At 34.0% G+C, this 13089-nt stretch overlaps 1 long non-coding RNA gene across 1 annotated transcript; it reads right to left on the reverse strand.

The window, feature by feature from the left end:
• Positions 1-764: 764 nt before the first annotated feature.
• Positions 765-1892, reverse strand: LOC114311584 (uncharacterized). The gene is made up of 2 exons (XR_014337451.1): positions 1485-1892; positions 765-1378 (listed from the first exon to the last, which is right to left on the reverse strand). It is a non-coding gene; the product is annotated as an uncharacterized LOC114311584 (long non-coding RNA).
• Between the last annotated feature and the right edge of the window lie 11197 nt (positions 1893-13089).

Consider the following 13089-nt stretch of genomic DNA (forward strand, 5'->3'; position numbering starts at 1 on the left):
TTTTTATTTTTTTATTTATGGATGAAACAATACAACTCATCTTCATTAGATAATTAAGAGACAAGAATGACTCACAAATGTCACATTTTTATAAAAAAAAAAAATTAAAACTAAATAAATAATATACACACAAATATTAGTCTGAAATTATGATAAAACGTAATTGCTAATCACTTTTTTTTGTTTTTTTTATTACTGGCATCATTGTCTACTTAAATATAAATATTTGTGAGAAAAATTAAAAACAAAAGACAATTCAGACTATGTTAAGTAAACGTAATTAACCATCATCCTCTCATAAAAATGTGATTTAACGTAGTGTAAAAATAAAATTTGTCAGTTTACTGTTTGATTAATTTTGAATTTTAAAAAAAAGATAAAATATTTAATTTTGAAAAAAAAACATAAAATGATTATCAATGGCTTTTCTTTACCAAAGAGCAAACATTTATAGAAGCATATTAGTGAGGCTTGTTTTTGGTAACCTATTAAAATAATTAAATAGTTAAAATTTTATTATGAAAAAGTTAATTTTTTTTTTAATTCTTTACATATATATATATATATATATTTTAAATCAAAAAACTTAACTAAAATTATAAATTGCCAAAACAGCTCTCTAAGGAATTGCGGAACCAATACCAATAGTAGAAGGCATATAATCGCAGCAAAGTTAACATCAAATTACAGTTTAACACCCAGATCCACAAGATCAAAACTAAAAAAAATAAAAATAAAAACAAAATAAGAAAGCTCACTTCACATTTTAGCACTGATGTATCAACTAGTATTATGTCATTATTACTGACATCACTTATTGTACAAATTATAAATACTCAAAATTTTTAAAATTATATCATATTATCTGTTAATGTACTAATTAATACATTAATTGATATATACAACATTATTCTTTAGTTTTTGTTAACCTTGTAAGCAGAATAGTACTTCTTAAAAGCTTTGGGAAGATAGACAGGCAACAAAAACCCAAACAGATTGAAGCTCCACAAACCCATATTAACAATGGCAAGACCTCTTCCAATATACAACCTCCACCTCCTACTCCCACTGTACCCTTGTTCATCAGTATCCACCTTTGAAATCTCAGCTCTCAGCCACTCGACAATACTAAAAATCCTCCTCGAATTGTAAAAAACCGGCACGAAAACCCGAACCGGCAAAGAAAACCGGCCCGAGAAAGCCACTCCTTCCATGAACACTTGACTGGCTAACAGGAAAACATGTGGAGCTGCTGCTTTGATACCCTCTTTATCACCTTCGAAGATGCCTTGAAAGATGTATGCTATGGGAATGAAGAGTCCGATGATGGCTGCCATGGATACGTAGATCCCAAGAACCTTGTTGTTTTGGCCGAAGACTGGGGGTTCCTCCAGGGAAGAAGAGAGAATTGGGAATGAGAATTTTGATAAGAAGTACATGTAGATGAAAGAGAAGACGACGAAGCCAAAGTCCTCGAGGCTCACCATGCCGGTGGCGGAGAGAAAGACGGCGATGGTGAGCATGTTCAGCTGGCGGAAGCTGAAGAACCTGCGGACGCTGCTTCTGGTGCGTGGCTGGGGGATTTGCTGGATTTTGGATTTGGTGGTTTTTTGGAGTTGTTCTTCTTGTTCACTGCTTGGACCAACCCCCCCACCACCAGACATTTTTATGAATATGAATATGTGTTGTGTTGTGTTGTGTTGTGTTGATTTGAGGATTAATCTTGTGTTGCTTGTGTTTGGGAAGAGAGAATTGGGTTGGGAAGGAACTTTCTTGGAATACTATAATTTGAAACTTTGTGATTTGTTTTTTCAGTTTTTAGTCTTATTTATTGGTCAAGAAAAAGTAAATAGAGCTTGGAATTGGGTTTGCTGAGGATAAGTGGTAAAGAGTAGAACAGAGATGCAGAGAAAGAAAAATAGGAATTTCACGGAAGGTACGTGATCGGCATGAGAAATGTTAGAGATCATGAAAATTTTGTCATGAAAAGGATCATGAAGAATTTGTAACCCTTAGATTATCTTGATTAGTGTGTGACGTTTTATTGTAAGTGTAATCCAAAGGTCACAAATCTTTCATGATCATTTTCATGAAAGACTTCTCATGATACCTAGCATTGCTGGATCGAGATGGAGATGAGGTTAAAGTGGAAATGGGTGTACAGTGAGAACTGAAGAGTTTGTGGTATGAGCAATTGACACGTGGCTTATGAAAGGAGTGGATGATCTGAGTGGTTTTCATTTAATCTGAGGTCATTCCAGAATATATATATATATATATATATATAATATATACTCCAGTAAAGAAAAAAGTCTTCAGATGAAATAATTTTATTGAGAAACGAAAATTAATTTAATTATTTAAGGTGATATTTGATAATTTAATTCAGTATTTAAATTTAGGAAAATATTTGAGGGTCATAATTTTTGTGGTCATAATAGCTCAAAATTGTCAAAACGATATCGTTTTGGCATGTTTTGCACTCAAAACGACGTCGTTTTGACAGTTTTGAGCCATTGTGGCCACAAAAATTGTGGCCTTCTAGTATTGTTGTTAAATCTAAATGTATAAAATTAAAATTAATTAAGTATGTTTGATAATTATAAATAGTATCACTTAAAAATTTAAACAGTTATGAAAATGTAGGTTAAAAAATACAAAAATTATAAATGATAAAAACTTATTTAATGTCATTGAATTTATATATATTTATACATTAGTATCAGCATATATTCTTATAATCTTACAACCTCCACCATTATCACGATCGATGTCGTTATCACCACCACATTGTTGTCACCTCTACCACCACCCACCAACACTGCCTCCACCACCACCTTCTTTATCACTATCATTGTCTCCATAAATAACATCATTATTTCACTACTATAAGTACAATCACCATTTCCGTTACTACCATAAATACAACAACTACTATAGCACTTTACATCTACAACCATTGCAACCATTGTCATAACCACCACCATCATTCCACTTCCACAATAACCGACATTATTTCATTACTTTCATTACACAACTGCCGCTACCCAATTTTCATCATCACTACATTACCCATCTATCATTACCACATTCATTGTCTTTGTATCTACCACCGAGTAAGAATTCTCTAGAGTTTTTTTTTTTCTTAAAGTTTCCTAGAGTAGTGTGTTGTATGATTGAAATTTAATGACAAGTCACATCAATTTTTTAGCATTAAATCTCAACCATACAACACACCACTTTAGGAAAAAAAAACTCTAGAGGATCCTTGGTGTCTACCACCACCATTGTTATTAGCGCTATAGGCACCATTATTGCTTCTTGCCGCCGCCACCACCACCACCAACTTTTTTTTTCTTATAGACCACCAATTCATTATCACAATACAAAATTAGAAAATATAATTTTAAAATAATAAATTTTAAATTTAATATCATATATATCAAACAATTTATTTTACTTTAGCACTTATGTTTTTATTAAACAACCTTTTAGTTAATATTCAAATTTTAGTACTTATATCTTGTTTGGCAACATCACTTTTTAGGCTAAAAGTAAAAAAAATAACTAAAAAAAATCAAAAAGTCAACAGACTATACCAAAAAATTAAAGATTCTATTTCCTATCTACTTTTTGCACATTTTTTCGTAAAAAAATAAAAGGTTATCACAAACATAATAATTTTTTTTACATCATATTTTAGTCAAAAAGTTAAAAAATTTCTTAAAAAGTCTGTTCCCAAATGAGTCCTTAATTTTTATTTTTGTAGTTTTCAATTTTATCAAATAGGAGCTCAAGTTGTTGGTATGTCTCTCAAATGACAAGTCTCTCAAATTTAGAATTATTATTTTTTTTTGGTAAGTCTGAAATGACAAATTCTAATAAGAAAATATTTATAATTTTTTGAACTATAAAAAATAATTTATATTTTAAATAAACTTTAGACAATGTTTTATCAAAGAATTTAAAATAATACATGAGACAATCTACTGATAAACAATTTGTTTACTATATAGCAAGGACCAAAGCTTTATAAAAAAAAAGCTTGAAAACAAACAATATTACATTAGGCCCAATAAGGTAAATTTGTAATATTCTCAATATAAAAAGGATAAAAGTATAGTTTAACATAAAGTTAGCCTGGCTGAGGAATACAATCATTTGTTCAGGATAATTTTGGCCAAATGAGTAAATTATCAATAGGTCCTAATAGTTGGATTTAATTCTTATCAAGTCCTATTGAAAATAAGTCTTGGTAAAATTGTCGTTAAAAATAATTTTTTTATAACAATTTTTTATATATGTCCCTAAAAATTGACAATTAGTAACTTTTTTTGTTATGATTTTTATAAATTGTCGCTAAAACTTACCATTAGTGATTTTTTTTATGACTAATTTTTTTCATAGAACTTATTAGATAATAAGTCCACTTGTTAGGACCTACACGTAAGTATCCCTAATAAAAATGCATTCAGTGGAAGAGATTCTCATATAGATAGACTAGTTGGACCTCACGCGTGGAGTGCGTGGGGTCGTGCTACTGGGGACGAAATATATATTATTTATAGAAAAATTAGATCAATTTTATCGAGTTGTCTTTGGATAGTACAAAATAAGATGTATAGAATCCTCATCTTAAAATTCATAGTATTTTTTTTTATTTTTTTTTTATTTTATTTTTGTGTGTAACAATCGAAAATACTGGAACTCATATATTGTAGTAAATATGTACAATGAGAAGTTGTTTACAAAAGGTAACAAGGAGAAGACGTACTCTATATTAGAGTAATTATGTACAATATGTATAGATACATCCTTGTCTTTTTGGATGCACAATATTTTTTATTTTACGTGGTAAAGTTTTGTCATCATATTTGAAGTTGCCATATTTTCCTTTAATGTGGTTGCATAATGTGTCTGCTACAAAGTTGCCTTCTCTACGAATGACGGTGATTTCACAATCTTCAAAATTCTGTCTCCTTTTTTGGATGTTGCTTATGAGTTTCCATATGGTGATGCAATAATCTCTTTGTGAATTGTGAATAATTGTTTCGATTAAGAATTTTGCATCACCTTTACTACAACAAATTAGGTCTTGAACGACGATTTTTTTTTTTTTGTCTTCAAAGAGCTAATTTCGTCACTATATATATTTGTGAGGAAATATTTTCCTCACCAGTTTTGTCATTGAATGTTTGTCACTAAAAATGATTGTGATGAAAAATAATTTTGTCACCAATAAAATTACTTTAGTGAAGAAATTTTTTGTTACCAATAAGACAACATTTTATCACGAAAAATCTTCATTTTCATCACTAAATAATTATTTAGTACCGTATATATAACGAATAAATTTGTCACATATGCTGATCATTGCTGAGGAAATAATTTTGTAACAGTAAAATGTAAAGTTGACGAAATTTTTCGTCTCCAAAAATTAGACATTGGTGACGAAATATATTTCGTGGCAAAAAGATGTATACGTAACGAAATTTTTAGTCACCAAACAAAAAAATCAATAAATCTTTTCATATATGAACGGTGACAAATTTCGTCACAGAACTTATTGTTCTATATTTTACAATTCAATTTAAATTATTATTTCACAAATATCCATGCTCATATCTCAATAGCCTTCGAATATACTAACAAATCCATTAGCTATTATACATCACTCCACAAAACAAGTCAGTAACCAATTTATATTATAAATCTAAATATATCTATCAAACAAATTTAAATAATTCATTAAGTATAACAAAAACACCATCACAGCAAATCTCAAAATGAACTAAGTACAAGTAAAACTAAGTATCAGTCCACAAAAAATATTAACACTTGATCTTGATTTGCAAGTATGCTTCCAAATGTCATCGAAAACCAATCTGCAAAGAAAATAAAAAAGGAAAACATTAATATATTATCAATTACATCTAAATTAATATATAAATAATTTTATTTTATAAACCAATTTAGCAAAAATGAATTTTTTTAATATTAGACTTTCATCTATCCTAAATCACAAAAAACAACTGATCTAACGGAGGGCAAGTGAATCATGTGAAATGAACACATATGAACTTGCCAATGTTAAAAACAATCAAACAACATGATGACTTTTATTGTCATATAGAATGGTTCAATGAAACTTGGAAATTGGAATCAAAGGTGGTCCACTATTATGCAAGCATCATACCGAGTTGGTGAGCAACTAACCAAAAACATAATAAAACAACTATACAAATAAACATAGGAAGCAACCAAACCAATGTACACCCCCCTAAGCTGCCATCCCTTGAACTAGCATACATTCTATTCATCAGCAACGACTAAACACACTCTATATCAGCAACAAAAACAATATACACTCCATTTATTGGCAGTAGCAAATATACACCTCAGTAGTAGCAAAATAATATGTCTTAGCTAGTACTGAAAATTTAATAACAAATGCTCTATAAACCCAAATCCATTCAAGTTCCTAACTAAATTGACATACTTAAAAGCTTAATTTCCTAAGACTAAGTTTGAATCATGATATTCAATTTTCTACAGCATGACAAAGATAGAATTACTAAGTCTTTCACTTTAATATTGCATTTCAGGACAGCACATCCCAAATGAAACCATATTTTTTTTAAAACCAATCTCAAAAATGAAATTACTTGTTCACAAAATAATTATTTCTCATAACTCCTTAAATAACCACAAAGAAAAACAAAAAATAAAAATAAAATAATCTACCTATAGACACCCCATTTTTGACCGCCCTTAAGACTTTGGCACTACTGATTGGATCATTCGATGGTGCAAGCGATGCTATGCAAAGGTTCGATTTATTCAGCAAGAGGAGAGTCAAATTCCAACCTTACACCCCGTTTTTAGACCAAAATGATTTTTAGACCTTGAAACCCTCTCTTTCAAAATATTTTTGAAAAGAAGTTTCTACGATGTTCTGAGGCTCGCATTTCGTTAAATGTTGCACTTTTCGGTAAACCAAGCAAGGACAAAGTGAAAATGAATGAAAGAGAGATGGAATCTTTGAAAAATCTTTCAAAACACCTTTTTTAGGGGTTTGGGGTTGAAGAAGAGAGGATAGAAGAGAAGAAAACTAGTTTGGGAGAAGTTCGGCATGAATCTGGGAATGATCGAAACTGAGCGGTTTCACCAAAATAGGCATAACTTTTTTCACAGTTGGAATTTTGATGTAAGGCTTCCACCATTGAAAAGATTACTTCCGGCGCTTCAATTTGGACACAAGAATGATCTGAAAAAGAGTCCAGATAAAAGAGATATGCCCATTTGAAATTTAACCTGCAGAGCAGATTTTTGCTGCCGGCCAGAAAAGTAGCCGGCCTGCCAGTTGAGGTAAACGGCCGACCAGTTGAAGTAGCCTACTGGCCACTTTGTCAAAAACTCTTTTTTTGCAGATCTTTCTTCTCCAGCTGTTATACACTCCATATATTTCCATACTCAGATATTTCGACCAAAGCTCTATTTTTGCTATATATGGAGCCATATCACTCATTTTGGAGGGGGGAACAAGTTAGCAATTGTTAGAGCCTCTCTCTCTAAAAATCCTCTCTCTCTCTAGAAGATTTGTGAGCAAATTCTCCCCTCTCTCCAGAATTCTCGCTCTCTTCTCTTGTTTTAGGCTTGAAAGTGAGAATTCCCTACATATTTGCATACACTTCGTTAACCAAAGTTGATCATCTTTGGGATGAGGTAGCTTGGGACTTTGTTTGAGCTCCAAAAGGTGGTTTTGGCTCAGATTTTGGCTGGTTTTGCTACTGTGCTTCAAGGGTAAACACTTCTCCCTTTCAAGCTTGTTTTTACACACTTGCTTTATCCCCCTTTTCCCATTGTTTTGTACTATTTTGGGGCTGGTTTTGAACCATAAAAAACTCTAATTATGAGGTTCTAAATGGTAGTTTAAGCTCCTTTTGTGTTAGGGGGTTGTCTCTCCCTTTACTCTTTGGCTTGCAAAGCCTTTTGAGCCACCTTTCAAAGCTTTTGAAACCATCTCTTTTTGGCCCTTTAACCACTGAATTCCAAAGGAATTTCAATGGTGGAAAGGTGGTTTTGAGGTCCCAAACCCCCTCCTTTTGTCTTGTTTGCATGTGTTGTTGGCCTACCAAATGAGCATGTGTTTCTATCCTCTTGAGGCTTAGTTTGAGCATGTTTTTGTGACTTTTTAGACCTTCTATAACTCTATTTTTGGCTGGTTTAGTCACCTCTTGCATGCTTCATACACTTGTAGCGTAATCCTACTTGCTAGCCTAACATGCTTAATGTCTTAGCCTATAATTCTAGCATGAATTGGCTCCACTCCAGCATGTTTTTGGCCATTATTTAACATGCTCTAACTCTGATTTTGGTTGGTTGGGTCACCTCTTGCTTGGTTTTTGTACTTGTAGTGCAATCTCACTCATTAGCCTTGCATGCTTAGTGTTTTGGCTTATCATTCTAGCTTATTTTGGCTACACTCCAACATGTTTTTGGCATTGTTTTGACATGCTTCAGGATTATTTTGAGTGGCCTTGGCCTCTTGGGGCTTGCTTTGTATAGCTATGGCATAGTTGGCTTTGTTAGTCTTGTGTTTTGAGATCCCTAGCATGCCTTATTTGTGATGTTTGTGTGATTTAGCATCATTTGGTATGTAATTTCAGAGCTTATATCTTTGCCATACTTCCACTTAAATCACTATTTCAATGCTTTTGAGAAGTTGAGCATTATGCCTTGTTTGTGAGCCAATACTTGAGCATATTTTTCTTGCCATCTATGCTACAAGTCCAGCATGTTTTTGCTGCTATTTCGACCTGCCTTAGCTATGTTTTGAATGGTTAAGGTCATTTGAGCATTGTTTAGTATGGTTGTAGTGTAAAGGGCCTTGACTAGCTTTGAGTTTTGGGGCCTTTAACATGTTGTGCATACGATGTTTGCATGTTTTGGCATTATTTTATACATGATTTCAGAGCATATAGTGTAGTCACACTCTCACATATTCCACTCCTTTATGGCTTTGAGAGTTGTTCCTTTATGCCTTGTTTATAGGCCAATACATGAGTACGCATTTCTTGCTATTTGAGCTTCAATTTCAGCATGTTGTAGCCTCGGATTTAGCATGATTAAGCTCTATCCAGAGCTGGTTTGGTTGTTTGTGCTTGATATTGCATGCTTCTAGAGTGATGCACTTCACTAGTCTTAATGCTTGTGGCTCCGAGTATGTCTTGCATGCATCATTTTCATGCTTTGATGTCATTTAGCATCCTATTTTAGTGCTGGAATATGTGCCATTGCATTCCATTTTTCATTGTTATATCACTTTCGAAGGTGGTCTTAGGCCCTTTGTTGGTTTGAGCACGAAATTCAGGCGTTCATGCTTAATGGTTTTACCCTTCTCTTCAGGGTTTCTACTAACCAACGACATGATGCTTCTTTCATGCTCAAAACGCTTGCGGCTTGGTCTGTCTTTCCAATTAGAGGACTTCTCACTTTTGGACTTAACTGGTTAAAGGACTTATCGGTAATCTAAAACGAGTAAACAAAATGAATCGAAGTAAAACATGCCAAGATAACATGTTTGTGTTGCATTGCATGTGTTTGGATCGGACGTTAATCCAAACACAAGAAACGAGGGCCGTTTCATACTCAAAGTGATGAAACGTGCCTCATTTCTTAGTCACCGACACCCTTGATCATGTATGATAGGGTGGAGGCTCATCGAGTCTATTTGTGCATTCATTGACTTGTACAAACTTGGCTTCTCGGCCATCGTGCATCGCGATGCTCGGTTGGTGGCCCGAGAGTCGAGTACCACACTCATTTGAGCTTGAGAAATGATAAGGAGGGTGATTGTACACACATATCCTGCAAAGACCTTGCTTTGCCTCTGTTGTTCCCTGTTTGCAGCAAAATTGGAGAATGTAGGAGCAAGTGGCCGACCGGCCAGAGAAAGTGGCCTACAGCCCCTTTAAGTGGCCGACAGTTCTCAGGCTAAGAGCTGGTCAGAAATTGTTCTGGTTCTGGAGCAGAAACAGCCTGGAGATTGGTTCAATGTTCAGGAATCAAGGCGAATGCAAACAGAGGCAACCGGTGGCAAAGTAACGAACTTTCAGGAGGAAGCGGAGCAACCGAGCATGCATGCATCCCTCACTTCCCGAGGTCGTTCATTTAAATTGCTTAGCTAATTAGCTAGTTAGCTTAGTCATTTTTCTAATTAATTAGTTAAGCGTTTAATTAATTAATTTGGTTTGTAACTAATTAGCTTAGATTAGCTAGTTATTCAATTGTGCTATAATAATTAGTTAACTAGAATATTTAATTATTTTAGTTTGTAATAGTTAGCTTAATTAGCGTAGCTAGTTAGCTCTCTTTTATTTAGACCCTCTGTCGAGAGGGCATAATGTTGTAATAAGTGTGCGTGTGTGTGTGCATGTCTTCTAATCCCACTTCTTTCTCCCTTTTACCCACTTTCGGTGGTTAAATTAGGGCATATCTCAATTAGCATACCTTATGCTTTGCATGTTTGCATCATTCATTTGTCTTGCATGCACCGGGCTTAGCGCATCATTCAAACTACATTGTATTTCAATACCTATTTGAATACATGTATCAATTGTTGTATTCATATGTCATGATTAGATAGCCGAGTCTATTTAGTTGCATTTTGCATGTGTTGCATTAGGCATCTTGCATAGTTAGGATCATGCATGATTTCTAATTAGTTTTCTGTTTTGGCTCGGAGTACACTGTAAGTGTTTATGCTTTATCATCCTTGCATGAGTGTGAGTGTTGCCCTGACAGCATGCTTGCCATAAGACTATTTGCTTAAGTGATTAACTGCTTGAATGCTTGTGGATGAAGGCTTCATTACTTGAATTGGAACAATTCATCAAAATATGAGTTTTAAGCCCACTTGGAGTGGCAAATCATCATGTTTTAAGCCCACCAAATCCGTATTTCTAAGCCCACTTGAGGGTGGCAAATTCAAACCATTTTTGAAAACAAACGTTGAATTATTTTGTTCCAATTCAGGCGATCTAGTCTATACTTGTATGATGTGCGCATCACATAGTAAGTTAGATTAATAACCGGAATAAGAACACATGTGTTTTTAAAACATCATATCATGCTTAGTGGAGGCCGATCATTTGATCGAGCGAGCGAGGGTGCTCATTTCATGACCTTCCCCCCTTGTACCCAAGTTCCCGAGCCGAGACAACTTTGGTGATGACGGACACGTGGCCTTTGGCACAAGTTAGGGTTTCCTAAATTTCTCAAAAATAAAATATTTAGGTGGCTACTCTGTAATCTGGCAAAGCAGTCCATGTTTGGCACTTCTTGATTAAAATCGATTTTTCAAAACGATTTGCCGGATTTGGACTCTTTGGTGATTTATCAGTCATACATTGCACTTTGTGAGACTAGATACAGAACCGTGACAAGAGTCCGAACTGTAGTAGCATGAACCAAATCCGTGCCCTCTCCGAAAGGGGGGGTGCGGAGAGAGTTCGGGCGGTCTACAAATCTACCAAAGAACATTATATGATTACATTCTAATAGTATATAAATATTTGTGGTGGAGATCCCAATTAAACTATGTGTTCAATACAAAATACTTCACCCAACCAAAGTGAATAAACTTCTAAATGGAAAAGGAAAACTATTAAAAGATTAAAATAAATGATTGCGGTGTTAATGCAAAAGGGATTGGCACATAGGTTCCTTATTGGTAAAATGTAGCATAATTGAGTCTGAAAGTGTAACTTTCTTAAATTGTTGTGCTTTAACCAATATAAAGGTCTATTGTCACTCAACCGTTAACAAAAACCAAAGCAATAAATTAGGTAAAATCCATCAACTCACAACAAGATAAAAGAAAACACTTAGAGAATTTAGAGCAACGTTCACTCAACCCTCAACAAAATGCTCCCTAATATAAGTAACTTTAATATCTTACCGACACTAGATTGAGGGGCTGCCTCCCTCTGTGCCTCTACATTGACATCAAGAGGCTGTGAGTGTTGGGTTTCTACATCGTCATGTAGTGACATCAAGGAAACCCCATTCAAAGAGCTAATTTCCTCGTGCAAAGGTTGAAGAGATGGTACTAGTAGTAGTGCATAAAGTTTTCACTCATCTTCTGTTATCCTCTCTAATTAAAGTGATGATAAACCAACTATCATTTTTTAATAAGCTCAAAAGCCTTCTCTACCTCTTATTGTCTATCTGAACACGATATATGAGAACATGAATGACATGACACTGAAGAAGTTTGCTCTTCAACCGGATCTGATTAACTAATTCATCCACCTCATACTACCAAGTTTTGAAAATATGAGAAACCCCTTTCCTATTTATTTCTACACTCAGATCAGCACTGTTTTAATAACTAGAAAGGGTGTAGTTTAAATTAGTGTCAATACCACCCTTTTCAGTAACTATTAGCCACATAACACACTCAAATTGTATCAATTGTAAGATATTTTATAAGTAGTTCAATGGAAGAGAAACAAAAACTTAAAAAGGTCCATATTACCTTTAACTCAACCTCTGCAAGAGCAGTTCGTGATGAAGGACTCCAGTGAACTAGTTTTCTGCCTCTATTTACCCTTGAAGGGCCATCTCACCAAAAACCTCAATCCAGTAAAGGAAAGGGTGCAGAAGAAACAACAGCTAAGCAACTCAACAAATTATAACGTCAGCATAAAAAAGATAGAAACACCCTTTCATCTATAGCTATATAGTGGTGTCTCTTCAAGTGTGGTATGTATGACTACTATCCTAAAGAGTGATAACAATCAGTAACATTAATAAAATCCCAGAATTAATGGCACCTCGAAGAGTTATAGTTCATCCTGCAGATTTATAAGATTACATTGCCACAGGAACTTCACAACTTAAATTTAATGTCGAGAATCCACAGAAAAGAAACTTTTCAAAAAGCAGTACAAGGTACTTGAGTAGCCTCATAAATTGGATCAAGAGTCAGATAAAGATGATCCCAGTCTCCCTATACTCTAAATTGCTGTAAAAATTGAACATATATGCTTAATATTCGAGCATCCCCAAAACTAAAAATTGGCA

The sequence above is a fragment of the Camellia sinensis genome, chromosome 1 (genome assembly GCF_055761805.1).
Source record: "Camellia sinensis isolate YWXY chromosome 1, ASM5576180v1, whole genome shotgun sequence".
Classification (NCBI taxonomy): Eukaryota; Viridiplantae; Streptophyta; class Magnoliopsida; order Ericales; family Theaceae; genus Camellia; species Camellia sinensis.